This window comes from Lactuca virosa, chromosome 1 (assembly GCF_052849685.1).
Source record: "Lactuca virosa cultivar CGN04683 chromosome 1, Lactuca_virosa_CGN04683_v6, whole genome shotgun sequence".
NCBI lineage: Eukaryota > Viridiplantae > Streptophyta > Magnoliopsida > Asterales > Asteraceae > Lactuca > Lactuca virosa.
In genome coordinates, this window is record NC_136426.1 from 260,304,130 (window position 1) to 260,327,998 (window position 23,869).

The window sequence follows — 23,869 nt, forward strand, 5'->3', positions numbered from 1 at the left end:
TTTTTTTGTTTTTTTTTCTTTCTTGCTATTTCTATGCTCGCGTGGCCTCCGATTCATGGTTCATGGTTTTCGTATTTTTGGAACGGAGCTGATCGGTCACGTGGGTCCCACGCCTCGCGTACGAAAACAAAGGAGGTTCTGCGTCTTTTAAGACATAAAAGCAATAAGCATGGATAGTTATATCGGGTGCGATCATACCAGCACTAATGCACCGGATCCCATCAGAACTCCGCAGTTAAGCGTGCTTAGGCGAGAGTAGTACTAGGATGGGTGACCCCCGGGAAGTCCTCGTGTTGCACCCCCCTTTATCGTTGCCCGTTTGCGTTTTTTTAGATTTTACGTGCGGTTTTTTTTTTGTTTTTTTTCTTTCTTGCTATTTCTATGCTCGGGTGGCCTCCGCTTCATGGGTGATAGTTTTCGTATTTTTGGAACGGAGCCGATCGGTCACGTGGGTCCCACGCCTCGCGTAAGAAAACAAAGGAGGTTCTGCGTCTTTTAAGACATAAAAGCAATAAGCATGGATAGTTATATCGGGTGCGATCATACCAGCACTAATGCACCGGATCCCATCAGAACTCCGCAGTTAAGCGTGCTTGGGCGAGAGTAGTACTAGGATGGGTGACCCCTTGGGAAGTCCTCGTGTTGCACCCCTTTTTTCGTTGCCCGTTTGCGTTTTTTTAGATTTTACGTGCGGTTTTTTTTTCTTTCTTGGTATTTCTATGCTCGGGTGGCCTCCGCTTCATGGTTGATACTTTTCGTATTTTTGGAACGGAGCCGATTGGTCACGTGGGTCCCACGCCTCGCGTACGAAAACAAAGGAGGTTCTGCGTCTTTTAAGACATAAAAGCAATAAGCATGGATAGTATTTCGGGTGCCATCATACCAGCACTAATGCATCGGATCCCATCAGAACTCCGCTGTGAAGCGTGCTTGGGCGAGAGTAGTACTAGGATGGGTGACCCCCTGGGAAGTTGTCGTGTTGCACCCCCCTTTTTCGTTGCCCGTTTGCGTTTTTTTAGATTTTACGAGTGGTTTTTTTTGTTTTTTTTTCTTTCTTGCTATTTCTATGCTCGCGTGGCCTCCGCTTCATGGTTCATGGTTTTCGTATTTTTGGAACGGAGCTGATCGGTCACGTGGGTCCCACGCCTCGCGTACGAAAACAAAGGAGGTTCTGCGTCTTTTAAGACATAAAAGCAATAAGCATTGATAGTTATATCGGGTGCGATCATACCAGCACTAATGCACCGGATCCCATCAGAACTCCGCAGTTAAGTGTCCTTGGGCGAGAGTAGTACTAGGATGGGTGACCCCCGGGAAGTCCTCGTGTTGCACCCCATTTTTTCGTTGCCCGTTTGCCTTTTTTTAGATTTTACGTGCGGTTTTTTTGTTTTTTTTTCTTTCTTGCTATTTCTATGCTCGGGTGGCCTCCGTTTCATGGTTGATGGTTTTCGTATTTTTGGAACGGAGCCGATCGGTCACGTGGGTCCCACGCCTCGCGTACGAAAACAAAGGAGGTTCTGCGTCTTTTAAGTCATAAAAGCAATAAGCATGGATAGTATTTCGGGTGCGATCATACCAGCACTAATTCACCGGATCCCATCAGAACTCCGCAGTTAAGCGTGCTTGGGCGAGAGTAGTACTAGGATGGGTGACCCCCTGGGAAGTCCTCGTGTTGCACCCCCCTTTTTCGTTGCCCGTTTGCATTTTTTTAGATTTTACGTGCGGTTTTTTTTTTTGTTTTTTTTTTCTTTCTTGCTATTTCTATGCTCGGGTGGCCTCCGCTTCATGGTTGATGGTTTTCGTATTTTTCGAACAGAACCGATCGGTCACGTGGGTTCCACGCCTCGCGTACGAAAACAAAGGAGGTTCTGCGTCTTTTAAGATATAAAAGCAATAAGCATGAATAGTATTTCGGGTGCGATCATACCAGCACTAATGCACCGGATCACATCAGAACTCTGCAGTTAAGCGTGCTTGGGCGAGAGTAGTACTAGGATGGGTGACCCCCTGGGAAGTCCTCGTGTTGCACCCCCCTTTTTCGTTGCCCGTTTACGTTTTTTTAGATTTTACGTGCGGTTTTTTTTTTGTTTTTTTTCTTTCTTGCTATTTCTATGCTCGGGTGGCCTCCGCTTCATGGTTGATGCTTTTCGTATTTTTGGAACGGAACCGATCGGTCACGTGGGTCCCACGCCTCGCGTACGAAAACAAAGGAGGTTCTGCGTCTTTTAAGACATAAAAGCAATAAGCATGGATAGTATTTCGGGTGCGATCATACCCGCACTAATGCACCGGATCCCATCAGAACTCCGTTGTGAAGCGTGCTTGGGCGAGAGTAGTACTAGGATTAGTGACCCCCTGGGAAGTCCTCGTGTTGCACCCCCCTTTTTCGTTGCCCGTTTGCGTTTTTTTAGATTTTACGGTTCGTTTTTTTTGTTTTTTTTTCTTTCTTCCTATTTCTATGCTCGCGTGGCCTCCGCTTCATGGTTCATGGTTTTCGTATTTTTGGAACGGAGCCGATCGGTCACGTGGGTCCTACGCCTCGCGTACAAAAACAAAGGAGGTTCTGCGTCTTTTAAGACATAAAAGCAATAAGCATGGATAGTATTTCGGGTGCCATCATACCAGCACTAATGCACTGGATCCCATCAGAACCCCGCAGTTAAGCGTGCTTGGGCGAGAGTAGTACTAGGATGGGTGACCCCCTGGGAAGTCCTTGTGTTGCACCTCCTTTTTCGTTGCCCGTTTGCGTTTTTTTAGATTTTACGTGCGGTTTTTTTTTGTTTTTTTTTCTTTCTTGCTATTTCTATGCTCGAGTGGCCTCCGCTTCATGGTTGATGCTTTTGGTATTTTTGGAACGGAGCCGATCGGTCACGTGGGTCCCACGCCTCGCGTACGAAAACAAAGGAGGTTCTGCGTCTTTTAAGACATAAAAGCAATAAGCATGGATAGTATTTCGGGTGCGATCATACCAGCACTAATGCACCGGATCCCATCAGAACTCCGCTGTGAAGCGTGCTTGGGCGAGAGTAGTACTAGGATGGGTGACCCCCTGGGAAGTCCTCGTGTTGCACCCCCCCTTTTTCGTTGCCCGTTTGCGTTTTTTTAGATTTTACGTGCGGTTTTTTTTTTGTTTTTTTTTCTTTCTTGCTATTTCTATGCTCGGGTGGCCTCCGTTTCATGGTTCATGGTTTTCGTATTTTTGGAACGGAGCCGATCGGTCACGTGGGTCCCACGCCTCGCGTACGAAAACAAAGGAGGTTCTGCGTCTTTTAAGACAAAAAAGCAATAACCATGGATAGTGTTTCGGGTGCGATCATACCAGCACTAATGCACCGGATCCCATCAGAACTCTGCTGTGAAGCGTGCTTGGGCGAGAGTAGTACTAGGATGGGTGACCCCCTGGGAAGTCCTCGTGTTGCACCTCCTTTTTCGTTGCCCGTTTGCGTTTTTTTAGATTTTACGTGCCGTTTTTTTTTTGTTTTTTTTTCTTTCTTGCTATTTCTATGCTCGCGTGGCCTCCGCTTCATGGTTCATGGTTTTCGTATTTTTGGAACGGAGCCGATCGGTCACGTGGGTCCCACTCCTCGCGTACGAAAACAAAGGAGGTTCTGCGTCTTTTAAGACATAAAAACAATAAGCATGCATAGTATTTCGGGTGCGATCATACCAGCACTAATGCACCGGATCCTATCAGAACTCCGCGGTGAAGCGTGCTTGGGCGAGAGTAGTACTAGGATGGGTGACCCCCTGGGAAGTCCTCGTGTTGCACCCCCCTTTTTCGTTGCCCGTTTGCGTTTTTTTAGATTTTACGTGCGGTTTTTTTTTTGTTTTTTTTTTCTTTCTTGGTATTTCTATGCTCGGGTGCCCTCTTTCTTGGTTCATGGTTTTCGTATTTTTGGAACGGAGCCGATCGGTCACGTGGGTCCCACGCCTCGCGTACGAAAACAAAGGAGGTTCTGCGTCTTTTAAGACATAAAAACAATAAGCATGGATAGTATTTCGGGTGCGATCATACCAGCACTAATGCACCGGATCCCATCAGAACTCCGTTGTGATGCGTGCTTGGGCGAGAGTAGTACTAGGATGGGTGACCCCCTGGGAAGTCCTCGTGTTGCACCCCCCTTTTTCGTTGCCCGTTTGCGTTTTTTAAGATTTTACGTGTGGTTTTTTTGTTTTTTTTTCTTTCTTGCTATTTCTATGCTCGCGTGGCCTCCGATTCATGGTTCATGGTTTTCGTATTTTTGGAACGGAGCTGATCGGTCACGTGGGTCCCACGCCTCGCGTACGAAAACAAAGGAGGTTCTGCGTCTTTTAAGACATAAAAGCAATAAGCATGGATAGTTATATCGGGTGCGATCATACCAGCACTAATGCACCGGATCCCATCAGAACTCCGCAGTTAAGCGTGCTTGGGCGAGAGTAGTACTAGGATGGGTGACCCCCGGGAAGTCCTCGTGTTGCACCCCCCTTTTTCGTTGCCCGTTTGCGTTTTTTTAGATTTTACGTGCGGTTTTTTTTTTCTTTCATGCTATTTCTATGCTCGGGTGGCCTCCGCTTCATGGGTGATAGTTTTCGTATTTTTGGAACGGAGCCGATCGGTCACGTGGGTCCCATGCCTCGCGTACGAAAACAAAGGAGGTTCTGCGTCTTTTAAGACATAAAAGCAATAAGCATGGATAGTTATATCGGGTGCGATCATACCAGCACTAATGCACCGGATCCCATCAGAACTCCGCAGTTAAGCGTGCTTGGGCGAGAGTGGTACTAGGATGGGTGACCCATTGGGAAGTCCTCGTGTTGCACCCCTTTTTTCGTTGCCCGTTTGCGTTTTTTTAGATTTTATGTGCGGTTTTTTTTTTCTTTCTTGCTATTTCTATGCTCGGGTGGCCTCCGCTTCATGGTTGATGCTTTTCGTATTTTTGGAACGGAGCTGATTGGTCACGTGGGTCCCACGCCTCGCGTACGAAAACAAAGGAGGTTCTGCGTCTTTTAAGACATAAAAGCAATAAGCATGGATAGTTATATCGGGTGCGATCATACCAGCACTAATGCACCGGATCCCATCAGAACTCCGCAGTTAAGTGTGCTTGGGCGAGAGTAGTACTAGGATGGGTGACCCCAGGGAAGTCCTCGTGTTGCACCACCTTTTTTCGTTGCCCGTTTGCGTTTTTTTAGATTTTACGTGCGGTTTTTTTATTTTTTTTTCTTTCTTGCTATTTCTATGCTCGGGTGGCATCCGCTTCATGGTTGATGCTTTTCGTATTTTTGGAACGGAGCCGATCGGTCACGTGGGTCCCACGCCTCGCGTACGAAAACAAAGGAGGTTCTGCGTCTTTTAAGATATAAAAGCAATAAGCATGAATAGTATTTTGGGGGCGATCATACCAGCACTAATGCACCAGATCACATCAAAACTCCGCAGTTAAGCGTGCTTGGGCGAGAGTAGTACTAGGATGGGTGACCCCCTGGGAAGTCCTCGTGTTGCACCCCCCTTTTTCGTTGCCCGTTTACGTTTTTTTAGATTTTACGTGCGGTTTTTTTTTTGTTTTTTTTTTCTTTCTTGCTATTTCTATGCTCGGGTGGCCTCCGCTTCATGGTTGATGCTTTTCGTATTTTTGGAACGGAGCCGATCGGTCACGTGGGTTCCACGCCTCGCGTACGAAAACAAAGGAGGTTCTGCGTCTTTTAAGACATAAAAGCAATAAGCATGGATAGTATTTCGGGTGCGATCATACCAGCACTAATGCACCGGATCCCATCAGAACTCCGCTGTGATGCGTGCTTGGGCGAGAGCAGTACTAGGATGGGTGACCCACCGGGAAGTCCTCGTGTTGCACCCCCCTTTTTCGTTGCCCGTTTGCGTTTTTTTAGATTTTACGTGCGGTTTTTTTTTTGTTTTTTTTCTTTCTTGCTATTTCTATGCTCGGGTGGCCTCCGCTTCATGGGTGATAGTTTTCGTATTTTTGGAACGGAGCCGATCAGTCACGTGGGTCCCACGCCTCGCGTACGAAAACAAAGGAGGTTCTACGTCTTTTAAGACATAAAAGCAATAAGCATGGATAGTTATATCGGGTGCGATCATACCCGCACTAATGCACCGGATCCCATCAGAACTCCACAGTTAAGCGTGCTAGGGCGAGAGTAGTACTAGGATGGGTGACCCATTGGGAAGTCCTCGTGTTGCACCCCTTTTTTCGTTGCCCGTTTGCGTTTTTTTAGATTTTATGTGCGGTTTTTTTTTCTTTCTTGCTATTTCTATGCTCGGGTGGCCTCCGCTTCATGGTTGATGCTTTTCGTATTTTTGGAACGGAGCTGATTGGTCACCTGGGTCCCACGCCTCGCGTACGAAAACAAAGGAGGTTCTGCGTCTTTTAAGACATAAAAGCAATAAGCATGGATAGTTATATCGGGTGCGATCATACCAGCACTAATGCACCGGATCCCATCACAACTCCGCAGTTAAGTGTGCTTGGGCGAGAGTAGTACTAGGATGGGTGACCCCAGGGAAGTCCTCGTGTTGCACCCCCTTTTTTCGTTGCCCGTTTGCGTTTTTTTAGATTTTACGTGCGGTTTTTTTATTTTTTTTTCTTTCTTGCTATTTCTATGCTCGGGTGGCCTCCGCTTCATGGTTGATGCTTTTCGTATTTTTGGAACGGAGCCGATCGGTCACGTGGGTCCCACGCCTCGCGTACGAAAACAAAGGAGGTTCTGCGTCTTTTAAGATATAAAAGCAATAAGCATGAATAGTATTTTGGGTGCGATCATACCAGCACTAATGCACCAGATCACATCAAAACTCCGCAGTTAAGCGTGCTTGGGCGAGAGTAGTACTAGGATGGGTGACCCCCTGGGAAGTCCTCGTGTTGCACCCCCCTTTTTCGTTGCCCGTTTACGTTTTTTTAGATTTTACGTGCGGTTTTTTTTTTGTTTTTTTTTTCTTTCTTGCTATTTCTATGCTCGGGTGGCCTCCGCTTCATGGTTGATGCTTTTCGTATTTTTGGAACGGAGCCGATCGGTCACGTGGGTTCCACGCCTCGCGTACGAAAACAAAGGAGGTTCTGCGTCTTTTAAGACATAAAAGCAATAAGCATGGATAGTATTTCGGGTGCGATCATACCAGCACTAATGCACCGGATCCCATCAGAACTCCGCTGTGATGCGTGCTTGGGCGAGAGCAGTACTAGGATGGGTGACCCACCGGGAAGTCCTCGTGTTGCACCCCCCTTTTTCGTTGCCCGTTTGCGTTTTTTTAGATTTTACGTGCGGTTTTTTTTTGTTTTTTTTTCTTTCTTGCTATTTTTATGCTCGGGTGGCCTCCGCTTCATGGGTGATAGTTTTCGTATTTTTGGAACGGAGCCGATCAGTCACGTGGGTCCCACGCCTCGCGTACGAAAACAAAGGAGGTTCTACGTCTTTTAAGACATAAAAGCAATAAGCATGGATAGTTATATCGGGTGCGATCATACCCGCACTAATGCACCGGATCCCATCAGAACTCCACAGTTAAGCGTGCTAGGGCGAGAGTAGTACTAGGATGGGTGACCCATTGGGAAGTCCTCGTGTTGCACCCCTTTTTTCGTTGCCCGTTTGCGTTTTTTTAGATTTTATGTGCGGTTTTTTTTTTCTTTCTTGCTATTTCTATGCTCGGGTGGCCTCCGCTTCATGGTTGATGCTTTTCGTATTTTTGGAACGGAGCTGATTGGTCACGTGGGTCCCACGCCTCGCGTACGAAAACAAAGGAGGTTCTGCGTCTTTTAAGACATAAAAGCAATAAGCATGGATAGTTATATCGGGTGCGATCATACCAGCACTAATGCACCGGATCCCATCACAACTCCGCAGTTAAGTGTGCTTGGGCGAGAGTAGTACTAGGATGGGTGACCCCAGGGAAGTCCTCGTGTTGCACCCCCTTTTTTCGTTGCCCGTTTGCGTTTTTTTAGATTTTACGTGCGGTTTTTTTATTTTTTTTTCTTTCTTGCTATTTCTATGTTCGGGTGGCCTCCGCTTCATGGTTGATGCTTTTCGTATTTTTGGAACGGAGCCGATCGGTCACGTGGGTCCCACGCCTCGCGTACGAAAACAAAGGAGGTTCTGCGTCTTTTAAGATATAAAAGAAATAAGCATGAATAGTATTTCGGGTGCGATCATACCAGCACTAATGCACCAGATCACATCAAAACTCCGCAGTTAAGCGTGCTTGGGCGAGAGTAGTACTAGGATGGGTGACCCCCTGGGAAGTCCTCGTGTTGCACCCCCCTTTTTCGTTGCCCATTTACGTTTTTTTAGATTTTACGTGCGTTTTTTTTTTGTTTTTTTTTCTTTCTTGCTATTTCTATGCTCGGGTGGCCTCCGCTTCATGGTTGATGCTTTTCGTATTTTTGGAACGGAGCTGATCGGTCACGTGGGTTCCACGCCTCGCGTACGAAAACAAAGGAGCTTCTGCGTCTTTTAAGACATAAAAGCAATAAGCATGGATAGTATTTCGGGTGCGATCATACCAGCACTAATGCACCGGATCCCATCAGAACTCCGCTGTGATGCGTGCTTGGGCGAGAGCAGTACTAGGATGGGTGACCCACCGGGAAGTCCTCGTGTTGTACCCCCCTTTTTCGTTGCCCGTTTGCGTTTTTTTAGATTTTACGTGTGGTTTTTTTTGTTTTTTTTTTCTTTCTTGCTATTTCTATGCTCGCGTGGCCTCCGCTTCATGGTTCATGGTTTTCGTATTTTTGGAACGGAGCTGATCGGTCACGTGGGTCCCACGCCTCGCGTACGAAAAAAAGGAGATTCTGCGTCTTTTAAGACATAAAAGCAATAAGCATGGATAGTTATATCGGATGCGATTATACCAGCACTATTGCACCGGATCCCATCAGAACTCCGCAGTTAAGTGTGCTTGGGCGAGAGTAGTACTAGGATGGGTGACCCCCGGAAAGTCCTCGTGTTGCACCCCCCCTTTTTCGTTGCCCGTTTGCGTTTTTTTAGATTTTACGTGCGGTTTTTTTTTGTTTTTTTTCTTTTCTTGCTATTTCTATGCTCGGGTGGCCTCCGCTTCATGGTTGATGGTTTTCGTATTTTTGGAACGGAGCCGATCGGTCACGTGGGTCCCACGCCTCGCGTATGAAAACAAAGGAGGTTCTGCGTCTTTTAAGACATAAAAGCAATAAGCATGGATAGTATTTCGGGTGCGATCATACCAGCACTAATTCACTGGATCCCATCAGAACTCCGCAGTTAAGCGTGCTTGGGCGAGAGTAGTACTAGGATGTGTGACCCCTTCGGAAGTCCTCGTGTTGCACCCCCCTTTTTCGTTGCCCGTTTGCATTTTTTTAAATTTTACGTGCGGTTTTTTTTTGTTTTTTTTCTTTCTTGCTATTTCTATGCTCGGGTGGCCTCCGCTTCATGGTTGATGGTTATCGTATTTTTGGAACAGAGCCGATCGGTCACGTGGGTTCCACGCCTCGTGTACGAAAACAAAGGAGGTTCTGCGTCTTTTAAGACATAAAAGCAATAAGCATGAATAGTATTTCGGGTGCCATCATACCAGCACTAATGCACCGGATCCCATCAAAACTCCGCAGTTAAGCGTGCTTGGGCGAGAGTAGTACTAGGATGGGTGACCCCCTGGGAAGTCCTCGTGTTGCACCCCCCCTTTTTCGTTGCCCGTTTGCGTTTTTTTAGATTTTACGTGCGGTTTTTTTTTGTTTTTTTTTTCTTTCTTGCTATTTCTATGCTCGGGTGGCCTCCTTTTCATGGTTCATGGTTTTCGTATTTTTGGAACGGAGCCGATCGGTCACGTGGGTCCCACGCCTCGCGTACGAAAACAAAGGAGGTTCTGCGTCTTTTAAGACATAAAAGCAATAAGCATGGATAGTATTTCGGGTGCGATCATACAAGCACTAATGCACCGGATCCCATCAGAACTCTGCTGTGAAGCGTGCTTGGGCGAGAGTAGTACTAGGATGGGTGACCCCCTGGGAAGTCCTCGTGTTGCACCTCCTTTTTCGTTGCCCGTTTGCGTTTTTTTAGATTTTACGTGCAGTTTTTTTTTTGTTTTTTTTCTTTCTTGCTATTTCTATGCTCGCGTGGCCTCCGCTTCATGGTTCATGGTTTTCGTATTTTTGGAACGGATCTGATCGGTCACGTGGGTCCCACGCCTCGCGTACGAAAACAAAGGTGGTTCTGCGTCTTTTAAGACATAAAAACAATAAGCATGGATAGCATTTCGGGTGCGATCATACCAGCACTAATGCACCGGATCCCATCAGAACTCCGCTGTGAAGCGTGCTTGGGCGAGAGTAGTACTAGGATGGGTGACCCCCTGGGAAGTCCTCGTGTTGCACCCCCTTTTTCGTTGCCCGTTTGCGTTTTTTTAGTTTTTACGTGCGGTTTTTTTTTTGTTTTTTTTTCTTTCTTGGTATTTCTATGCTCGGGTGGCCTCCGTTTCATGGTTCATGGTTTTCGTATTTTTGGAACGGAGCCGATCGGTCATGTGGGTCCCACGCCTCGCGTGCGAAAACAAAGGAGGTTCTGCGTCTTTTAAGACATAAAAGCAATAAGCATGGATAGTATTTCGGGTGCGATCATACCAGCACTAATGCACCGGATCCCATCAGAACTCCGCTGTGAAGCATGCTTGGGCGAGAGTAGTACTAGGATGGGTGAACCCCTGGGAAGTCCTCGTGTTGCACCCCCCTTTTTCTTTGCCCGTTTGCGTTTTTTAAGATTTTACGTGTGGTTTTTTTGTTTTTTTTTCTTTCTTGCTATTTCTATGCTCGCGTGGCCTCCGATTCATGGTTCATGGTTTTCGTATTTTTGGAACGGAGCTGATCGGTCACGTGGGTCCCACGCCTCGCGTACGAAAACAAAGGAGGTTCTGCGTCTTTTAAGACATAAAAGCAATAAGCATGGATAGTTATATCGGGTGCGATCATACCAGCACTAATGCACCGGATCCCATCAGAACTCCGCAGTTAAGCGTGCTTAGGCGAGAGTAGTACTAGGATGGGTGACCCCCGGGAAGTCCTCGTGTTGCACCCCCCTTTATCGTTGCCCGTTTGCGTTTTTTTAGATTTTACGTGCGGTTTTTTTTTTGTTTTTTTTCTTTCTTGCTATTTCTATGCTCGGGTGGCCTCCGCTTCATGGGTGATAGTTTTCGTATTTTTGGAACGGAGCCGATCGGTCACGTGGGTCCCACGCCTCGCGTAAGAAAACAAAGGAGGTTCTGCGTCTTTTAAGACATAAAAGCAATAAGCATGGATAGTTATATCGGGTGCGATCATACCAGCACTAATGCACCGGATCCCATCAGAACTCCGCAGTTAAGCGTGTTTGGGCGAGAGTAGTACTAGGATGGGTGACCCCTTGGGAAGTCCTCGTGTTGCACCCCTTTTTTCGTTGCCCGTTTGCGTTTTTTTAGATTTTACGTGCGGTTTTTTTTTCTTTCTTGGTATTTCTATGCTCGGGTGGCCTCCGCTTCATGGTTGATACTTTTCGTATTTTTGGAACGGAGCCGATTGGTCACGTGGGTCCCACGCCTCGCGTACGAAAACAAAGGAGGTTCTGCGTCTTTTAAGACATAAAAGCAATAAGCATGGATAGTATTTCGGGTGCGATCATACCAGCACTAATGCATCGGATCCCATCAGAACTCCGCTGTGAAGCGTGCTTGGGCGAGAGTAGTACTAGGATGGGTGACCCCCTGGGAAGATGTCGTGTTGCACCCCCCTTTTTCGTTGCCCGTTTGCGTTTTTTTAGATTTTACGAGTGGTTTTTTTTGTTTTTTTTTTCTTTCTTGCTATTTCTATGCTCGCGTGGCCTCCGCTTCATGGTTCATGGTTTTCGTATTTTTGGAACGGAGCTGATCGGTCACGTGGGTCACACGCCTCGCGTACGAAAACAAAGGAGGTTCTGCGTCTTTTAAGACATAAAAGCAATAAGCATTGATAGTTATATCGGGTGCGCTCGTACCAGCACTAATGCACCGGATCCCATCAGAACTCCGCAGTTAAGTGTCCTTGGGCGAGAGTAGTACTAGGATGGGTGACCCCCGGGAAGTCCTCGTGTTGCACCCCATTTTTTCGTTGCCCGTTTGCCTTTTTTTAGATTTTACGTGCGGTTTTTTTTGTTTTTTTTTCTTTCTTGCTATTTCTATGCTCGGGTGGCCTCCGTTTCATGGTTGATGGTTTTCGTATTTTTGGAACGGAGCCGATCGGTCACGTGGGTCCCACGCCTCGCGTACGAAAACAAAGGAGGTTCTGCGTCTTTTAAGTAATAAAAGCAATAAGCATGGATAGTATTTCGGGTGCGATCATACCAGCACTAATTCACCGGATCCCATCAGAACTCCGAAGTTAAGCGTGCTTGGGCGAGAGTAGTACTAGGATGGGTGACCCCCTGGGAAGTCCTCGTGTTGCACCCCCCTTTTTCGTTGCCCGTTTGCGTTTTTTTAGATTTTACGTGCGTTTTTTTTTGTTTTTTTTTTCTTTCTTGCTATTTCTATGCTCGGGTGGCATCCGCTTCATGGTTGATGGTTTTCGTATTTTTCGAACAGAGCCGATCGGTCACGTGGGTTCCACGCCTCGCGTACGAAAACAAAGGAGGTTCTGCGTCTTTTAAGATATAAAAGCAATAAACATGAATAGTATTTCGGGTGCGATCATACCAGCACTAATGCACCGGATCACATCAGAACTCTGCAGTTAAGCGTGCTTGGGCGAGAGTAGTACTAGGATGGGTGACCCCCTGGGAAGTCCTCGTGTTGCACCCCCCTTTTTCGTTGCCCGTTTACGTTTTTTTAGATTTTACGTGCGGTTTTTTTTTGTTTTTTTTCTTTCTTGCTATTTCTATGCTCGGGTGGCCTCCGCTTCATGGTTGATGCTTTTCGTATTTTTGGAACGGAACCGATCGGTCACGTGGGTCCCACGCCTCGCGTACGAAAACAAAGGAGGTTCTGCGTCTTTTAAGACATAAAAGCAATAAGCATGGATAGTATTTCGGGTGCGATCATACCCGCACTAATGCACCGGATCCCATCAGAACTCCGTTGTGAAGCGTGCTTGGGCGAGAGTAGTACTAGGATTAGTGACCCCCTGGGAAGTCCTCGTGTTGCACCCCCCTTTTTCGTTGCCCGTTTGCGTTTTTTTAGATTTTACGTGTCGTTTTTTTTGTTTTTTTTTCTTTCTTGCTATTTCTATGCTCGCGTGGCCTCCGCTTCATGGTTCATGGTTTTCGTATTTTTGGAACGGAGCCGATCGGTCACGTGGGTCCTACGCCTCCCGTACAAAAACAAAGGAGGTTCTGCGTCTTTTAAGACATAAAAGCAATAAGCATGGATAGTATTTCGGGTGCCATCATACCAGCACTAATGCACTGGATCCCATCAGAACCCCGCAGTTAAGCATGCTTGGGCGAGAGTAGTACTAGGATGGGTGACCCCCTGGGAAGTCCTTGTGTTGCACCTCCTTTTTCGTTGCCCGTTTGCGTTTTTTTAGATTTTACGTGCGGTTTTTTTTTGTTTTTTTTTCTTTCTTGCTATTTCTATGCTCGAGTGGCCTCCGCTTCATGGTTGATGCTTTTCGTATTTTTGGAACGGAGCCGATCGGTCACGTGGGTCCCACGCCTCGCGTACGAAAACAAAGGAGGTTCTGCGTCTTTTAAGACATAAAAGCAATAAGCATGGATAGTATTTCGGGTGCGATCATACCAGCACTAATGCACCGGATCCCATCAGAACTCCGCTGTGAAGCGTGCTTGGGCGAGAGTAGTACTAGGATGGGTGACCCCCTGGGAAGTCCTCGTGTTGCACCCCCCCTTTTTCGTTGCCCGTTTGCGTTTTTTTAGATTTTACGTGCGGTTTTTTTTTGTTTTTTTTTTCTTTCTTGCTATTTCTATGCTCGGGTGGCCTCCGTTTCATGGTTCATGGTTTTCGTATTTTTGGAACGGAGCCGATCGGTCACGTGGGTCCCACGCCTCGCGTACGAAGACAAAGGAGGTTCTGCGTCTTTTAAGACAAAAAAGCAATAACCATGGATAGTATTTCGGGTGCGATCATACCAGCACTAATGCACCGGATCCCATCAGAACTCTGCTGTGAAGCGTGCTTGGGCGAGAGTAGTACTAGGATGGGTGACCCCCTGGGAAGTCCTCGTGTTGCACCTCCTTTTTCGTTGCCCGTTTGCGTTTTTTTAGATTTTACGTGCGGTTTTTTTTTTGTTTTTTTTTCTTTCTTGCTATTTCTATGCTCGCGTGGCCTCCGCTTCATGGTTCATGGTTTTCGTATTTTTGGAACGGAGCCGATCGGTCACGTGGGTCCCACTCCTCGCGTACGAAAACAAAGGAGGTTCTGCGTCTTTTAAGACATAAAAACAATAAGCATGCATAGTATTTCGGGTGCGATCATACCAGCACTAATGCACCGGATCCTATCAGAACTCCGCGGTGAAGCGTGCTTGGGCGAGAGTAGTACTAGGATGGGTGACCCCCTGGGAAGTCCTCGTGTTGCACCCCCCTTTTTCGTTGCCCGTTTGCGTTTTTTTAGATTTTACGTGCGGTTTTTTTTTTGTTTTTTTTTTCTTTCTTGGTATTTCTATGCTCGGGTGCCCTCTTTCATGGTTCATGGTTTTCGTATTTTTGGAACGGAGCCGATCGGTCACGTGGGTCCCACGCCTCGCGTACGAAAACAAAGGAGGTTCTGCGTCTTTTAAGACATAAAAACAATAAGCATGGATAGTATTTCGGGTGCGATCATACCAGCACTAATGCACCGGATCCCATCAGAACTCCGTTGTGATGCGTGCTTGGGCGAGAGTAGTACTAGGATGGGTGACCCCCTGGGAAGTCCTCGTGTTGCACCCCCCTTTTTCGTTGCCCGTTTGCGTTTTTTAAGTTTTTACGTGTGGTTTTTTTGTTTTTTTTTCTTTCTTGCTATTTCTATGCTCGCGTGGCCTCCGATTCATGGTTCATGGTTTTCGTATTTTTGGAACGGAGCTGATCGGTCACGTGGGTCCCACGCCTCGCGTACGAAAACAAAGGAGGTTCTGCGTCTTTTAAGACATAAAAGCAATAAGCATGGATAGTTATATCGGGTGCGATCATACCAGCACTAATGCACCGGATCCCATCAGAACTCCGCAGTTAAGCGTGCTTGGGCGAGAGTAGTACTAGGATAGGTGACCCCCGGGAAGTCCTCGTGTTGCACCCCCCTTTTTCGTTGCCCATTTGCGTTTTTTTAGATTTTACGTGCGGTTTTTTTTTTCTTTCTTGCTATTTCTATGCTCGGGTGGCCTCCGCTTCATGGGTGATAGTTTTCGTATTTTTGGAACGGAGCCGATCGGTCACGTGGGTCCCACGCCTCGCGTAAGAAAACAAAGGAGGTTCTGCGTCTTTTAAGACATAAAAGCAATAAGCATGGATAGTTATGTCGGGTGCGATCATACCAGCACTAATGCACCGGATCCCATCAGAACTCCGCAGTTAAGCGTGCTTGGGCGAGAGTAGTACTAGGATGGGTGACCCCTTGGGAAGTCCTCGTGTTGCACCCCTTTTTTCGTTGCCCGTTTGCGTTTTTTTAGATTTTACGTGCGGTTTTTTTTTCTTTCTTGGTATTTCTATGCTCGGGTGGCCTCCGCTTCATGGTTGATACTTTTCGTATTTTTGGAACGGAGCCGATTGGTCACGTGGGTCCCACGCCTCGCGTACGAAAACAAAGGAGGTTCTGCGTCTTTTAAGACATAAAAGCAATAAGCATGGATAGTATTTCGGGTGCGATCATACCAGCACTAATGCATCGGATCCCATCAGAACTCCGCTGTGAAGCGTGCTTGGGCGAGAGTAGTACTAGGATGGGTGACCCCCTGGGAAGTTGTCGTGTTGCACCCCCCTTTTTTGTTGCCCGTTTGCGTTTTTTTAGATTTTACGTGTGGTTTTTTTTGTTTTTTTTTTCTTTCTTGCTATTTCTATGCTCGCGTGGCCTCCGCTTCATGGTTCATGGTTTTCGTATTTTTGGAACGGAGCTGATCGGTCACGTGGGTCCCACGCCTCGCGTACGAAAACAAAGGAGGTTCTGCGTCTTTTAAGACATAAAAGCAATAAGCATTGATAGTTATATCGGGTGCGATCATACCAGCACTAATGCACCGGATCCCATCAGAACTCCGCAGTTAAGTGTGCTTGGGCGAGAGTAGTACTAGGATGGGTGACCCCCGGGAAGTCCTCGTGTTGCACCCCCCTTTATCGTTGCCCGTTTGCGTTTTTTTAGATTTTACGTGCGGTTTTTTTTGTTTTTTTTCTTTCTTGCTATTTCTATGCTCGGGTGGCCTCCGCTTCATGGGTGATAGTTTTCGTATTTTTGGAACGGAGCCGATCGGTCACGTGGGTCCCACGCCTCGCGTAAGAAAACAAAGGAGGTTCTGCGTCTTTTAAGACATAAAAGCAATAAGCATGGATAGTTATATCGGGTGCGATCATACCAGCACTAATGCACCGGATCGCATCAGAACTCCGCAGTTAAGCGTGCTTGGGCGAGAGTAGTACTAGGATGGGTGACCCCTTGGGAAGTCCTCGTGTTGCACCCCTTTTTTCGTTGCCCGTTTGCGTTTTTTTAGAATTTACGTGCGGTTTTTTTTTCTTTCTTGGTATTTCTATGCTCGGGTGGCCTCCGCTTCATGGTTGATACTTTTCGTATTTTTGGAACAGAGCCGATTGGTCACGTGGGTCCCACGCCTCGCGTACGAAAACAAAGGAGGTTCTGCGTCTTTTAAAACATAAAATCAATAAGCATGGATAGTATTTCGGGTGCGATCATACCAGCACTAATGCATCGGATCCCATCAGAACTCCGCTGTGAAGCGTGCTTGGGCGAGAGTAGTACTAGGATGGGTGACCCCCTGGGAAGATGTCGTGTTGCACCCCCCTTTTTCGTTGCCCGTTTGCGTTTTTTTAGATTTTACGAGTGGTTTTTTTTGTTTTTTTTTTCTTTCTTGCTATTTCTATGCTCGCGTGGCCTCCGCTTCATGGTTCATGGTTTTCGTATTTTTGGAACGGAGCTGATCGGTCACGTGGGTCCCACGCCTCGCGTACGAAAACAAAGGAGGTTCTGCGTCTTTTAAGACATAAAAGCAATAAGCATTGATAGTTATATCGGGTGCGATCGTACCAGCACTAATGCACCGGATCCCATCAGAACTCCGCAGTTAAGTGTCCTTGGGCGAGAGTAGTACTAGGATGGGTGACCCCCGGGAAGTCCTCGTGTTGCACCCCATTTTTTCGTTGCCCGTTTGCCTTTTTTTAGATTTTACGTGCGGTTTTTTTTGTTTTTTTTTCTTTCTTGCTATTTCTATGCTCGGGTGGCCTCCGTTTCATGGTTGATGGTTTTCGTATTTTTGGAACGGAGCCGATCGGTCACGTGGGTCCCACGCCTCGCGTACGAAAACAAAGGAGGTTCTGCGTCTTTTAAGTCATAAAAGCAATAAGCATGGATAGTATTTCGGGTGCGATCATACCAGCACTAATTCACCGGATCCCATCAGAACTCCGCAGTTAAGCGTGCTTGGGCGAGAGTAGTACTAGGATGGGTGACCCCCTGGGAAGTCCTCGTGTTGCACCCCCCTTTTTCGTTGCCCGTTTGCGTTTTTTTAGATTTTACGTGCGGTTTTTTTTTTTGTTTTTTTTTCTTTCTTGCTATTTCTATGCTCGGGTGGCATCCGCTTCATGGTTGATGGTTTTCGTATTTTTCGAACAGAGCCGATCGGTCACGTGGGTTCCACGCCTCGCGTACGAAAACAAAGGAGGTTCTGCGTCTTTTAAGATATATAAGCAAAAAACATGAATAGTATTTCGGGTGCGATCATACCAGCACTAATGCACCGGATCACATCAGAACTCTGCAGTTAAGCGTGCTTGGGCGAGAGTAGTACTAGGATGGGTGACCCCCTGGGAAGTCCTCGTGTTGCACCCCCCTTTTTCGTTGCCCGTTTACGTTTTTTTAGATTTTTCGTGCGGTTTTTTTTTGTTTTTTTTCTTTCTTGCTATTTCTATGCTCGGGTGGCCTCCGCTTCATGGTTGATGCTTTTCGTATTTTTGGAACGGAACCGATCGGTCACGTGGGTCCCACGCCTCGCGTACGAAAACAAAGGAGGTTCTGCGTCTTTTAAGACATAAAAGCAATAAGCATGGATAGTATTTCGGGTGCGATCATACCCGCACTAATGCACCGGATCCCATCAGAACTCCGTTGTGAAGCGTGCTTGGGCGAGAGTAGTACTAGGATTAGTGACCCCCTGGGAAGTCCTCGTGTTGCACCCCCCTTTTTCGTTGCCCGTTTGCGTTTTTTTAGATTTTACGTGTCGTTTTTTTTGTTTTTTTTTCTTTCTTGCTATTTCTATGCTCGCGTGGCCTCCGCTTCATGGTTCATGGTTTTCGTATTTTTGGAACGGAGCCGATCGGTCACGTGGGTCCTACGCCTCCCGTACAAAAACAAAGGAGGTTCTGTGTCTTTTAAGACATAAAAGCAATAAGCATGGATAGTATTTCGGGTGCCATCATACCAGCACTAATGCACTGGATCCCATCAGAACCCCGCAGTTAAGCATGCTTGGGCGAGAGTAGTACTAGGATGGGTGACCCCCTGGGAAGTCCTTGTGTTGCACCTCCTTTTTCGTTGCCCGTTTGCGTTTTTTTAGATTTTACGTGCGGTTTTTTTTTGTTTTTTTTTCTTTCTTGCTATTTCTATGCTCGAGTGGCCTCCGCTTCATGGTTGATGCTTTTCGTATTTTTGGAACGGAGCCGATCGGTCACGTGGGTCCCACGCCTCGCGTACGAAAACAAAGGAGGTTCTGCGTCTTTTAAGACATAAAAGCAATAAGCATGGATAGTATTTCGGGTGCGATCATACCAGCACTAATGCACCGGATCCCATCAGAACTCCGCTGTGAAGCGTGCTTGGGCGAGAGTAGTACTAGGATGGGTGACCCCCTGGGAAGTCCTCGTGTTGCACCCCCCCTTTTTCGTTGCCCGTTTGCGTTTTTTTAGATTTTACGTGCGGTTTTTTTTTGTTTTTTTTTTCTTTCTTGCTATTTCTATGCTCGGGTGGCCTCCGTTTCATGGTTCATGGTTTTCGTATTTTTGGAACGGAGCCGATCGGTCACGTGGGTCCCACGCCTCGCGTACGAAAACAAAGGAGGTTCTGCGTCTTTTAAGACAAAAAAGCAATAACCATGGATAGTATTTCGGGTGCGATCATACCAGCACTAATGCACCGGATCCCATCAGAACTCTGCTGTGAAGCGTGCTTGGGCGAGAGTAGTACTAGGATGGGTGACCCCCTGGGAAGTCCTCGTGTTGCACCTCCTTTTTCGTTGCCCGTTTGCGTTTTTTTAGATTTTACGTGCGGTTTTTTTTTTGTTTTTTTTTCTTTCTTGCTATTTCTATGCTCGCGTGGCCTCCGCTTCATGGTTCATGGTTTTCGTATTTTTGGAACGGAGCCGATCGGTCACGTGGGTCCCACTCCTCGCGTACGAAAACAAAGGAGGTTCTGCGTCTTTTAAGACATAAAAACAATAAGCATGCATAGTATTTCGGGTGCGATCATACCAGCACTAATGCACCGGATCCTATCAGAACTCCGCGGTGAAGCGTGCTTGGGCGAGAGTAGTACTAGGATGGGTGACCCCCTGGGAAGTCCTCGTGTTGCACCCCCCTTTTTCGTTGCCCGTTTGCGTTTTTTTAGATTTTACGTGCGGTTTTTTTTTTGTTTTTTTTTTCTTTCTTGGTATTTCTATGCTCGGGTGTCCTCTTTCATGGTTCATGGTTTTCGTATTTTTGGAACGGAGCCGATCGGTCACGTGGGTCCCACGCCTCGCGTACGAAAACAAAGGAGGTTCTGCGTCTTTTAAGACATAAAAACAATAAGCATGGATAGTATTTCGGGTGCGATCATACCAGCACTAATGCACCGGATCCCATCAGAACTCCGTTGTGATGCGTGCTTGGGCGAGAGTAGTACTAGGATGGGTGACCCCCTGGGAAGTCCTCGTGTTGCACCCCCCTTTTTCGTTGCCCGTTTGCGTTTTTTAAGTTTTTACGTGTGGTTTTTTTGTTTTTTTTTCTTTCTTGCTATTTCTATGCTCGCGTGGCCTCCGATTCATGGTTCATGGTTTTCGTATTTTTGGAACGGAGCTGATCGGTCACGTGGGTCCCACGCCTCGCGTACGAAAACAAAGGAGGTTCTGCGTCTTTTAAGACATAAAAGCAATAAGCATGGATAGTTATATCGGGTGCGATCATACCAGCACTAATGCACCGGATCCCATCAGAACTCCGCAGTTAAGCGTGCTTGGGCGAGAGTAGTACTAGGATGGGTGACCCCCGGGAAGTCCTCGTGTTGCACCCCCCTTTTTCGTTGCCCGTTTGCGTTTTTTTAGATTTTACGTGCGGTTTTTTTTTTTTTTTCTTTCTTGCTATTTCTATGCTCGGGTGGCCTCCGCTTCATGGGTGATAGTTTTCGTATTTTTGGAACGGAGCCGATCGGTCACGTGGGTCCCACGCCTCGCGTACGAAAACAAAGGAGGTTCTGCGTCTTTTAAGACATAAAAGCAATAAGCATGGATAGTTATATCGGGTGCGATCATACCAGCACTAATGCACCGGATCCCATCAGAACTCCGCAGTTAAGCGTGCTTGGGCGAGAGTAGTACTAGGATGGGTGACCCATTGGGAAGTCCTCGTGTTGCACCCCTTTTTTCGTTGCCCGTTTGCGTTTTTTTAGATTTTATGTGCGGTTTTTTTTTCTTTCTTGCTATTTCTATGCTCGGGTGGCCTCCGCTTCATGGTTGATGCTTTTCGTATTTTTGGAACGGAGCTGATTGGTCACGTGGGTCCCACGCCTCGCGTACGAAAACAAAGGAGGTTCTGCGTCTTTTAAGACATAAAAGCAATAAGCATGGATAGTTATATCGGGTGCGATCATACCAGCACTAATGCACCGGATCCCATCAGAACTCCGCAGTTAAGTGTGCTTGGGCGAGAGTAGTACTAGGATGGGTGACCCCAGGGAAGTCCTCGTGTTGCACCACCTTTTTTCGTTGCCCGTTTGCGTTTTTTTAGATTTTACGTGCGGTTTTTTTATTTTTTTTTCTTTCTTGCTATTTCTATGCTCGGGTGGCCTCCGCTTCATGGTTGATGCTTTTCGTATTTTTGGAACGGAGCCGATCGGTCACGTGGGTCCCACGCCTCGCGTACGAAAACAAAGGAGGTTCTGCGTCTTTTAAGATATAAAAGCAATAAGCATGAATAGTATTTCGGGTGCGATCATACCAGCACTAATGCACCGGATCACATCAAAACTCCGCAGTTAAGCGTGCTTGGGCGAGAGTAGTACTAGGATGGGTGACCCCCTGGGAAGTCGTCGTGTTGCACCCCCCTTTTTCGTTGCCCGTTTACGTTTTTTTAGATTTTACGTGCGGTTTTTTTTTTGTTTTTTTTCTTTCTTGCTATTTCTATGCTCGGGTGGCCTCCGCTTCATGGTTGATGCTTTTCGTATTTTTGGAACGGAACCGATCGGTCACGTGGGTCCCACGCCTCGCGTACGAAAACAAAGGAGGTTCTGCGTCTTTTAAGACATAAAAGCAATAAGCATGGATAGTATTTCGGGTGCGATCATACCCGCACTAATGCACCGGATCCCATCAGAACTCCGTTGTGAAGCGTGCTTGGGCGAGAGTAGTACTAGGATTAGTGACCCCCTGGGAAGTCCTCGTGTTGCACCCCCCTTTTTCGTTGCCCGTTTGCGTTTTTTTAGATTTTACGTGTCGTTTTTTTTGTTTTTTTTTCTTTCTTGCTATTTCTATGCTCGCGTGGCCTCCGCTTCATGGTTCATGGTTTTCGTATTTTTGGAACGGAGCCGATCGGTCACGTGGGTCCTACGCCTCCCGTACAAAAACAAAGGAGGTTCTGCGTCTTTTAAGACATAAAAGCAATAAGCATGGATAGTATTTCGGGTGCCATCATACCAGCACTAATGCACTGGATCCCATCAGAACCCCGCAGTTAAGCATGCTTGGGCGAGAGTAGTACTAGGATGGGTGACCCCCTGGGAAGTCCTTGTGTTGCACCTCCTTTTTCGTTGCCCGTTTGCGTTTTTTTAGATTTTACGTGCGGTTTTTTTTTGTTTTTTTTTCTTTCTTGCTATTTCTATGCTCGAGTGGCCTCCGCTTCATGGTTGATGCTTTTCGTATTTTTGGAACGGAGCCGATCGGTCACGTGGGTCCCACGCCTCGCGTACGAAAACAAAGGAGGTTCTGCGTCTTTTAAGACATAAAAGCAATAAGCATGGATAGTATTTCAGGTGCGATCATACCAGCACTAATGCACCGGATCCCATCAGAACTCCGCTGTGAAGCGTGCTTGGGCGAGAGTAGTACTAGGATGGGTGACCCCCTGGGAAGTCCTCGTGTTGCACCCCCCCTTTTTCGTTGCCCGTTTGCGTTTTTTTAGATTTTACGTGCGGTTTTTTTTTGTTTTTTTTTTCTTTCTTGCTATTTCTATGCTCGGGTGGCCTCCGTTTCATGGTTCATGGTTTTCGTATTTTTGGAACGGAGCCGATCGGTCACGTGGGTCCCACGCCTCGCGTACGAAAACAAAGGAGATTCTGCGTCTTTTAAGACATAAAAGCAATAAGCATGGATAGTTATATCGGGTGCGATTATACCAGCACTATTGCACCGGATCCCATCAGAACTCCGCAGTTAAGTGTGCTTGGGCGAGAGTAGTACTAGGATGGGTGACCCACGGAAAGTCCTCGTGTTGCACCCCCCCTTTTTCGTTGCCCGTTTGCGTTTTTTTAGATTTTACGTGCGGTTTTTTTTTGTTTTTTTTCTTTCTTGCTATTTCTATGCTCGGGTGGCCTCCGCTTCATGGTTGATGGTTTTCGTATTTTTGGAACGGAGCCGATCGGTCACGTGGGTCCCACGCCTCGCGTATGAAAACAAAGGAGGTTCTGCGTCTTTTAAGACATAAAAGCAATAAGCATGGATAGTATTTCGGGTGCGATCATACCAGCACTAATTCACTGGATCCCATCAGAACTCCGCAGTTAAGCGTGCTTGGGCGAGAGTAGTACTAGGATGGGTGACCCCTTGGGAAGTCCTCGTGTTGCACCCCCCTTTTCCGTTGCCCGTTTGCATTTTTTTAAATTTTACGTGCGGTTTTTTTTTTCTTTCTTGCTATTTCTATGCTCGGGTGGCCTCCGCTTCATGGTTGATGGTTATCGTATTTTTGGAACAGAGCCGATCGGTCACGTGGGTTCCACGCCTCGTGTACGAAAACAAAGGAGGTTCTGCGTCTTTTAAGACATAAAAGCAATAAGCATGAATAGTATTTCGGGTGCGATCATACCAGCACTAATGCACCGGATCCCATCAGAACTCCGCAGTTAAGCGTGCTTGGGCGAGAGTAGTACTAGGATGGGTGACCCCTTGGGAAGTCCTCGTGTTGCACCCCCCTTTTTCGTTGCCCGTTTGCGTTTTTTTAGATTTTACGTGCGGTTTTTTTTTGTTTTTTTTTTCTTTCTTGCTATTTCTATGCTCGGGTGGCCTCCGTTTCATGGTTCATGGTTTTCGTATTTTTGGAACGGAGCCGATCGGTCACGTGGGTCCCACGCCTCGCGTACGAAAACAAAGGAGGTTCTGCGTCTTTTAAGACATAAAAGCAATAAGCATGGATAGTATTTCGGGTGCGATCATACAAGCACTAATGCACCGGATCCCATCAGAACTCTGCTGTGAAGCGTGCTTGGGCGAGAGTAGTACTAGGATGGGTGACCCCCTGGGAAGTCCTCGTGTTGCACCTCCTTTTTCGTTGCCCGTTTGCGTTTTTT

The 23,869-nt window shown here is 47.0% G+C and overlaps 69 non-coding genes across 69 annotated transcripts; all 69 read left to right on the forward strand.

Annotated features, from left to right (window-relative positions):
- The first annotated feature begins 184 nt into the window (after positions 1 to 184).
- LOC145148355 (5S ribosomal RNA) lies at positions 185 to 302 on the forward strand. The gene has a single exon (XR_013729243.1). It is a non-coding gene; the product is annotated as a 5S ribosomal RNA (ribosomal RNA).
- Positions 303 to 532: 230 nt separating this feature from the next.
- On the forward strand, positions 533 to 651 carry LOC145153334 (5S ribosomal RNA). The gene has a single exon (XR_013733849.1). It is a non-coding gene; the product is annotated as a 5S ribosomal RNA (ribosomal RNA).
- A 218-nt stretch (positions 652 to 869) lies between these two features.
- Positions 870 to 988, forward strand: LOC145150565 (5S ribosomal RNA). The gene has a single exon (XR_013731382.1). It is a non-coding gene; the product is annotated as a 5S ribosomal RNA (ribosomal RNA).
- A 229-nt stretch (positions 989 to 1,217) lies between these two features.
- LOC145149140 (5S ribosomal RNA) lies at positions 1,218 to 1,335 on the forward strand. The gene has a single exon (XR_013729997.1). It is a non-coding gene; the product is annotated as a 5S ribosomal RNA (ribosomal RNA).
- Positions 1,336 to 1,562: 227 nt separating this feature from the next.
- Positions 1,563 to 1,681, forward strand: LOC145154825 (5S ribosomal RNA). Its single transcript, XR_013735290.1, has one exon. It is a non-coding gene; the product is annotated as a 5S ribosomal RNA (ribosomal RNA).
- A 232-nt stretch (positions 1,682 to 1,913) lies between these two features.
- LOC145144690 (5S ribosomal RNA) lies at positions 1,914 to 2,032 on the forward strand. Its single transcript, XR_013725695.1, has one exon. It is a non-coding gene; the product is annotated as a 5S ribosomal RNA (ribosomal RNA).
- A 229-nt stretch (positions 2,033 to 2,261) lies between these two features.
- LOC145150656 (5S ribosomal RNA) lies at positions 2,262 to 2,380 on the forward strand. Its single transcript, XR_013731467.1, has one exon. It is a non-coding gene; the product is annotated as a 5S ribosomal RNA (ribosomal RNA).
- Positions 2,381 to 2,608: 228 nt separating this feature from the next.
- LOC145150200 (5S ribosomal RNA) lies at positions 2,609 to 2,727 on the forward strand. Its single transcript, XR_013731024.1, has one exon. It is a non-coding gene; the product is annotated as a 5S ribosomal RNA (ribosomal RNA).
- Positions 2,728 to 2,955: 228 nt separating this feature from the next.
- LOC145144230 (5S ribosomal RNA) lies at positions 2,956 to 3,074 on the forward strand. Its single transcript, XR_013725244.1, has one exon. It is a non-coding gene; the product is annotated as a 5S ribosomal RNA (ribosomal RNA).
- A 231-nt stretch (positions 3,075 to 3,305) lies between these two features.
- LOC145148254 (5S ribosomal RNA) lies at positions 3,306 to 3,424 on the forward strand. Its single transcript, XR_013729147.1, has one exon. It is a non-coding gene; the product is annotated as a 5S ribosomal RNA (ribosomal RNA).
- A 229-nt stretch (positions 3,425 to 3,653) lies between these two features.
- Positions 3,654 to 3,772, forward strand: LOC145147865 (5S ribosomal RNA). Its single transcript, XR_013728757.1, has one exon. It is a non-coding gene; the product is annotated as a 5S ribosomal RNA (ribosomal RNA).
- A 229-nt stretch (positions 3,773 to 4,001) lies between these two features.
- LOC145148437 (5S ribosomal RNA) lies at positions 4,002 to 4,120 on the forward strand. The gene has a single exon (XR_013729321.1). It is a non-coding gene; the product is annotated as a 5S ribosomal RNA (ribosomal RNA).
- Positions 4,121 to 4,348: 228 nt separating this feature from the next.
- Positions 4,349 to 4,466, forward strand: LOC145145093 (5S ribosomal RNA). Its single transcript, XR_013726083.1, has one exon. It is a non-coding gene; the product is annotated as a 5S ribosomal RNA (ribosomal RNA).
- Positions 4,467 to 4,687: 221 nt separating this feature from the next.
- LOC145144911 (5S ribosomal RNA) lies at positions 4,688 to 4,806 on the forward strand. Its single transcript, XR_013725912.1, has one exon. It is a non-coding gene; the product is annotated as a 5S ribosomal RNA (ribosomal RNA).
- Positions 4,807 to 5,026: 220 nt separating this feature from the next.
- Positions 5,027 to 5,144, forward strand: LOC145149020 (5S ribosomal RNA). Its single transcript, XR_013729882.1, has one exon. It is a non-coding gene; the product is annotated as a 5S ribosomal RNA (ribosomal RNA).
- A 227-nt stretch (positions 5,145 to 5,371) lies between these two features.
- LOC145149811 (5S ribosomal RNA) lies at positions 5,372 to 5,490 on the forward strand. Its single transcript, XR_013730656.1, has one exon. It is a non-coding gene; the product is annotated as a 5S ribosomal RNA (ribosomal RNA).
- Positions 5,491 to 5,721: 231 nt separating this feature from the next.
- On the forward strand, positions 5,722 to 5,840 carry LOC145150291 (5S ribosomal RNA). The gene has a single exon (XR_013731109.1). It is a non-coding gene; the product is annotated as a 5S ribosomal RNA (ribosomal RNA).
- Positions 5,841 to 6,070: 230 nt separating this feature from the next.
- Positions 6,071 to 6,189, forward strand: LOC145146864 (5S ribosomal RNA). The gene has a single exon (XR_013727788.1). It is a non-coding gene; the product is annotated as a 5S ribosomal RNA (ribosomal RNA).
- Positions 6,190 to 6,408: 219 nt separating this feature from the next.
- Positions 6,409 to 6,526, forward strand: LOC145150411 (5S ribosomal RNA). The gene has a single exon (XR_013731238.1). It is a non-coding gene; the product is annotated as a 5S ribosomal RNA (ribosomal RNA).
- Positions 6,527 to 6,753: 227 nt separating this feature from the next.
- On the forward strand, positions 6,754 to 6,872 carry LOC145148610 (5S ribosomal RNA). The gene has a single exon (XR_013729488.1). It is a non-coding gene; the product is annotated as a 5S ribosomal RNA (ribosomal RNA).
- A 231-nt stretch (positions 6,873 to 7,103) lies between these two features.
- LOC145150293 (5S ribosomal RNA) lies at positions 7,104 to 7,222 on the forward strand. Its single transcript, XR_013731112.1, has one exon. It is a non-coding gene; the product is annotated as a 5S ribosomal RNA (ribosomal RNA).
- A 230-nt stretch (positions 7,223 to 7,452) lies between these two features.
- On the forward strand, positions 7,453 to 7,571 carry LOC145146865 (5S ribosomal RNA). The gene has a single exon (XR_013727789.1). It is a non-coding gene; the product is annotated as a 5S ribosomal RNA (ribosomal RNA).
- A 220-nt stretch (positions 7,572 to 7,791) lies between these two features.
- Positions 7,792 to 7,909, forward strand: LOC145150413 (5S ribosomal RNA). Its single transcript, XR_013731239.1, has one exon. It is a non-coding gene; the product is annotated as a 5S ribosomal RNA (ribosomal RNA).
- A 227-nt stretch (positions 7,910 to 8,136) lies between these two features.
- LOC145148611 (5S ribosomal RNA) lies at positions 8,137 to 8,255 on the forward strand. The gene has a single exon (XR_013729489.1). It is a non-coding gene; the product is annotated as a 5S ribosomal RNA (ribosomal RNA).
- A 229-nt stretch (positions 8,256 to 8,484) lies between these two features.
- LOC145150799 (5S ribosomal RNA) lies at positions 8,485 to 8,603 on the forward strand. Its single transcript, XR_013731611.1, has one exon. It is a non-coding gene; the product is annotated as a 5S ribosomal RNA (ribosomal RNA).
- Positions 8,604 to 8,832: 229 nt separating this feature from the next.
- LOC145150431 (5S ribosomal RNA) lies at positions 8,833 to 8,950 on the forward strand. The gene has a single exon (XR_013731257.1). It is a non-coding gene; the product is annotated as a 5S ribosomal RNA (ribosomal RNA).
- A 230-nt stretch (positions 8,951 to 9,180) lies between these two features.
- Positions 9,181 to 9,299, forward strand: LOC145149850 (5S ribosomal RNA). Its single transcript, XR_013730691.1, has one exon. It is a non-coding gene; the product is annotated as a 5S ribosomal RNA (ribosomal RNA).
- A 228-nt stretch (positions 9,300 to 9,527) lies between these two features.
- LOC145148019 (5S ribosomal RNA) lies at positions 9,528 to 9,646 on the forward strand. Its single transcript, XR_013728919.1, has one exon. It is a non-coding gene; the product is annotated as a 5S ribosomal RNA (ribosomal RNA).
- A 231-nt stretch (positions 9,647 to 9,877) lies between these two features.
- LOC145150252 (5S ribosomal RNA) lies at positions 9,878 to 9,996 on the forward strand. Its single transcript, XR_013731072.1, has one exon. It is a non-coding gene; the product is annotated as a 5S ribosomal RNA (ribosomal RNA).
- A 228-nt stretch (positions 9,997 to 10,224) lies between these two features.
- Positions 10,225 to 10,343, forward strand: LOC145144231 (5S ribosomal RNA). The gene has a single exon (XR_013725245.1). It is a non-coding gene; the product is annotated as a 5S ribosomal RNA (ribosomal RNA).
- Positions 10,344 to 10,572: 229 nt separating this feature from the next.
- On the forward strand, positions 10,573 to 10,691 carry LOC145149976 (5S ribosomal RNA). The gene has a single exon (XR_013730810.1). It is a non-coding gene; the product is annotated as a 5S ribosomal RNA (ribosomal RNA).
- A 228-nt stretch (positions 10,692 to 10,919) lies between these two features.
- Positions 10,920 to 11,037, forward strand: LOC145148356 (5S ribosomal RNA). Its single transcript, XR_013729244.1, has one exon. It is a non-coding gene; the product is annotated as a 5S ribosomal RNA (ribosomal RNA).
- Positions 11,038 to 11,267: 230 nt separating this feature from the next.
- On the forward strand, positions 11,268 to 11,386 carry LOC145134939 (5S ribosomal RNA). Its single transcript, XR_013719431.1, has one exon. It is a non-coding gene; the product is annotated as a 5S ribosomal RNA (ribosomal RNA).
- A 218-nt stretch (positions 11,387 to 11,604) lies between these two features.
- Positions 11,605 to 11,723, forward strand: LOC145149237 (5S ribosomal RNA). Its single transcript, XR_013730089.1, has one exon. It is a non-coding gene; the product is annotated as a 5S ribosomal RNA (ribosomal RNA).
- A 230-nt stretch (positions 11,724 to 11,953) lies between these two features.
- LOC145150563 (5S ribosomal RNA) lies at positions 11,954 to 12,071 on the forward strand. Its single transcript, XR_013731380.1, has one exon. It is a non-coding gene; the product is annotated as a 5S ribosomal RNA (ribosomal RNA).
- A 228-nt stretch (positions 12,072 to 12,299) lies between these two features.
- Positions 12,300 to 12,418, forward strand: LOC145153332 (5S ribosomal RNA). The gene has a single exon (XR_013733847.1). It is a non-coding gene; the product is annotated as a 5S ribosomal RNA (ribosomal RNA).
- Positions 12,419 to 12,647: 229 nt separating this feature from the next.
- LOC145144691 (5S ribosomal RNA) lies at positions 12,648 to 12,766 on the forward strand. Its single transcript, XR_013725696.1, has one exon. It is a non-coding gene; the product is annotated as a 5S ribosomal RNA (ribosomal RNA).
- Positions 12,767 to 12,994: 228 nt separating this feature from the next.
- LOC145150658 (5S ribosomal RNA) lies at positions 12,995 to 13,113 on the forward strand. The gene has a single exon (XR_013731468.1). It is a non-coding gene; the product is annotated as a 5S ribosomal RNA (ribosomal RNA).
- A 228-nt stretch (positions 13,114 to 13,341) lies between these two features.
- LOC145150813 (5S ribosomal RNA) lies at positions 13,342 to 13,460 on the forward strand. The gene has a single exon (XR_013731626.1). It is a non-coding gene; the product is annotated as a 5S ribosomal RNA (ribosomal RNA).
- A 228-nt stretch (positions 13,461 to 13,688) lies between these two features.
- Positions 13,689 to 13,807, forward strand: LOC145144232 (5S ribosomal RNA). The gene has a single exon (XR_013725246.1). It is a non-coding gene; the product is annotated as a 5S ribosomal RNA (ribosomal RNA).
- Positions 13,808 to 14,038: 231 nt separating this feature from the next.
- On the forward strand, positions 14,039 to 14,157 carry LOC145148255 (5S ribosomal RNA). Its single transcript, XR_013729148.1, has one exon. It is a non-coding gene; the product is annotated as a 5S ribosomal RNA (ribosomal RNA).
- A 229-nt stretch (positions 14,158 to 14,386) lies between these two features.
- LOC145147867 (5S ribosomal RNA) lies at positions 14,387 to 14,505 on the forward strand. Its single transcript, XR_013728760.1, has one exon. It is a non-coding gene; the product is annotated as a 5S ribosomal RNA (ribosomal RNA).
- Positions 14,506 to 14,734: 229 nt separating this feature from the next.
- On the forward strand, positions 14,735 to 14,853 carry LOC145148438 (5S ribosomal RNA). The gene has a single exon (XR_013729322.1). It is a non-coding gene; the product is annotated as a 5S ribosomal RNA (ribosomal RNA).
- Positions 14,854 to 15,081: 228 nt separating this feature from the next.
- On the forward strand, positions 15,082 to 15,199 carry LOC145147950 (5S ribosomal RNA). The gene has a single exon (XR_013728849.1). It is a non-coding gene; the product is annotated as a 5S ribosomal RNA (ribosomal RNA).
- Positions 15,200 to 15,420: 221 nt separating this feature from the next.
- LOC145153335 (5S ribosomal RNA) lies at positions 15,421 to 15,539 on the forward strand. Its single transcript, XR_013733850.1, has one exon. It is a non-coding gene; the product is annotated as a 5S ribosomal RNA (ribosomal RNA).
- A 218-nt stretch (positions 15,540 to 15,757) lies between these two features.
- On the forward strand, positions 15,758 to 15,876 carry LOC145149364 (5S ribosomal RNA). The gene has a single exon (XR_013730222.1). It is a non-coding gene; the product is annotated as a 5S ribosomal RNA (ribosomal RNA).
- Positions 15,877 to 16,106: 230 nt separating this feature from the next.
- LOC145146477 (5S ribosomal RNA) lies at positions 16,107 to 16,224 on the forward strand. The gene has a single exon (XR_013727421.1). It is a non-coding gene; the product is annotated as a 5S ribosomal RNA (ribosomal RNA).
- A 228-nt stretch (positions 16,225 to 16,452) lies between these two features.
- Positions 16,453 to 16,571, forward strand: LOC145140798 (5S ribosomal RNA). The gene has a single exon (XR_013722289.1). It is a non-coding gene; the product is annotated as a 5S ribosomal RNA (ribosomal RNA).
- A 218-nt stretch (positions 16,572 to 16,789) lies between these two features.
- LOC145149240 (5S ribosomal RNA) lies at positions 16,790 to 16,908 on the forward strand. The gene has a single exon (XR_013730091.1). It is a non-coding gene; the product is annotated as a 5S ribosomal RNA (ribosomal RNA).
- Positions 16,909 to 17,138: 230 nt separating this feature from the next.
- On the forward strand, positions 17,139 to 17,256 carry LOC145150089 (5S ribosomal RNA). Its single transcript, XR_013730917.1, has one exon. It is a non-coding gene; the product is annotated as a 5S ribosomal RNA (ribosomal RNA).
- A 228-nt stretch (positions 17,257 to 17,484) lies between these two features.
- On the forward strand, positions 17,485 to 17,603 carry LOC145154826 (5S ribosomal RNA). The gene has a single exon (XR_013735291.1). It is a non-coding gene; the product is annotated as a 5S ribosomal RNA (ribosomal RNA).
- Positions 17,604 to 17,834: 231 nt separating this feature from the next.
- Positions 17,835 to 17,953, forward strand: LOC145144692 (5S ribosomal RNA). The gene has a single exon (XR_013725697.1). It is a non-coding gene; the product is annotated as a 5S ribosomal RNA (ribosomal RNA).
- A 228-nt stretch (positions 17,954 to 18,181) lies between these two features.
- LOC145150659 (5S ribosomal RNA) lies at positions 18,182 to 18,300 on the forward strand. Its single transcript, XR_013731469.1, has one exon. It is a non-coding gene; the product is annotated as a 5S ribosomal RNA (ribosomal RNA).
- A 228-nt stretch (positions 18,301 to 18,528) lies between these two features.
- Positions 18,529 to 18,647, forward strand: LOC145150814 (5S ribosomal RNA). The gene has a single exon (XR_013731627.1). It is a non-coding gene; the product is annotated as a 5S ribosomal RNA (ribosomal RNA).
- A 228-nt stretch (positions 18,648 to 18,875) lies between these two features.
- Positions 18,876 to 18,994, forward strand: LOC145144233 (5S ribosomal RNA). Its single transcript, XR_013725248.1, has one exon. It is a non-coding gene; the product is annotated as a 5S ribosomal RNA (ribosomal RNA).
- A 231-nt stretch (positions 18,995 to 19,225) lies between these two features.
- Positions 19,226 to 19,344, forward strand: LOC145148256 (5S ribosomal RNA). Its single transcript, XR_013729149.1, has one exon. It is a non-coding gene; the product is annotated as a 5S ribosomal RNA (ribosomal RNA).
- Positions 19,345 to 19,573: 229 nt separating this feature from the next.
- Positions 19,574 to 19,692, forward strand: LOC145147868 (5S ribosomal RNA). Its single transcript, XR_013728761.1, has one exon. It is a non-coding gene; the product is annotated as a 5S ribosomal RNA (ribosomal RNA).
- Positions 19,693 to 19,921: 229 nt separating this feature from the next.
- Positions 19,922 to 20,040, forward strand: LOC145148439 (5S ribosomal RNA). Its single transcript, XR_013729323.1, has one exon. It is a non-coding gene; the product is annotated as a 5S ribosomal RNA (ribosomal RNA).
- Positions 20,041 to 20,268: 228 nt separating this feature from the next.
- On the forward strand, positions 20,269 to 20,386 carry LOC145145094 (5S ribosomal RNA). Its single transcript, XR_013726084.1, has one exon. It is a non-coding gene; the product is annotated as a 5S ribosomal RNA (ribosomal RNA).
- A 226-nt stretch (positions 20,387 to 20,612) lies between these two features.
- On the forward strand, positions 20,613 to 20,731 carry LOC145155695 (5S ribosomal RNA). The gene has a single exon (XR_013736124.1). It is a non-coding gene; the product is annotated as a 5S ribosomal RNA (ribosomal RNA).
- Positions 20,732 to 20,950: 219 nt separating this feature from the next.
- On the forward strand, positions 20,951 to 21,068 carry LOC145149022 (5S ribosomal RNA). The gene has a single exon (XR_013729884.1). It is a non-coding gene; the product is annotated as a 5S ribosomal RNA (ribosomal RNA).
- A 227-nt stretch (positions 21,069 to 21,295) lies between these two features.
- On the forward strand, positions 21,296 to 21,414 carry LOC145149299 (5S ribosomal RNA). The gene has a single exon (XR_013730149.1). It is a non-coding gene; the product is annotated as a 5S ribosomal RNA (ribosomal RNA).
- A 229-nt stretch (positions 21,415 to 21,643) lies between these two features.
- LOC145150660 (5S ribosomal RNA) lies at positions 21,644 to 21,762 on the forward strand. The gene has a single exon (XR_013731470.1). It is a non-coding gene; the product is annotated as a 5S ribosomal RNA (ribosomal RNA).
- Positions 21,763 to 21,990: 228 nt separating this feature from the next.
- On the forward strand, positions 21,991 to 22,109 carry LOC145150815 (5S ribosomal RNA). The gene has a single exon (XR_013731628.1). It is a non-coding gene; the product is annotated as a 5S ribosomal RNA (ribosomal RNA).
- Positions 22,110 to 22,337: 228 nt separating this feature from the next.
- On the forward strand, positions 22,338 to 22,456 carry LOC145146892 (5S ribosomal RNA). Its single transcript, XR_013727816.1, has one exon. It is a non-coding gene; the product is annotated as a 5S ribosomal RNA (ribosomal RNA).
- A 232-nt stretch (positions 22,457 to 22,688) lies between these two features.
- Positions 22,689 to 22,806, forward strand: LOC145150086 (5S ribosomal RNA). Its single transcript, XR_013730914.1, has one exon. It is a non-coding gene; the product is annotated as a 5S ribosomal RNA (ribosomal RNA).
- Positions 22,807 to 23,035: 229 nt separating this feature from the next.
- LOC145144104 (5S ribosomal RNA) lies at positions 23,036 to 23,154 on the forward strand. Its single transcript, XR_013725122.1, has one exon. It is a non-coding gene; the product is annotated as a 5S ribosomal RNA (ribosomal RNA).
- A 220-nt stretch (positions 23,155 to 23,374) lies between these two features.
- On the forward strand, positions 23,375 to 23,493 carry LOC145153336 (5S ribosomal RNA). Its single transcript, XR_013733851.1, has one exon. It is a non-coding gene; the product is annotated as a 5S ribosomal RNA (ribosomal RNA).
- Positions 23,494 to 23,723: 230 nt separating this feature from the next.
- On the forward strand, positions 23,724 to 23,842 carry LOC145150253 (5S ribosomal RNA). The gene has a single exon (XR_013731073.1). It is a non-coding gene; the product is annotated as a 5S ribosomal RNA (ribosomal RNA).
- Positions 23,843 to 23,869: the final 27 nt, after the last annotated feature.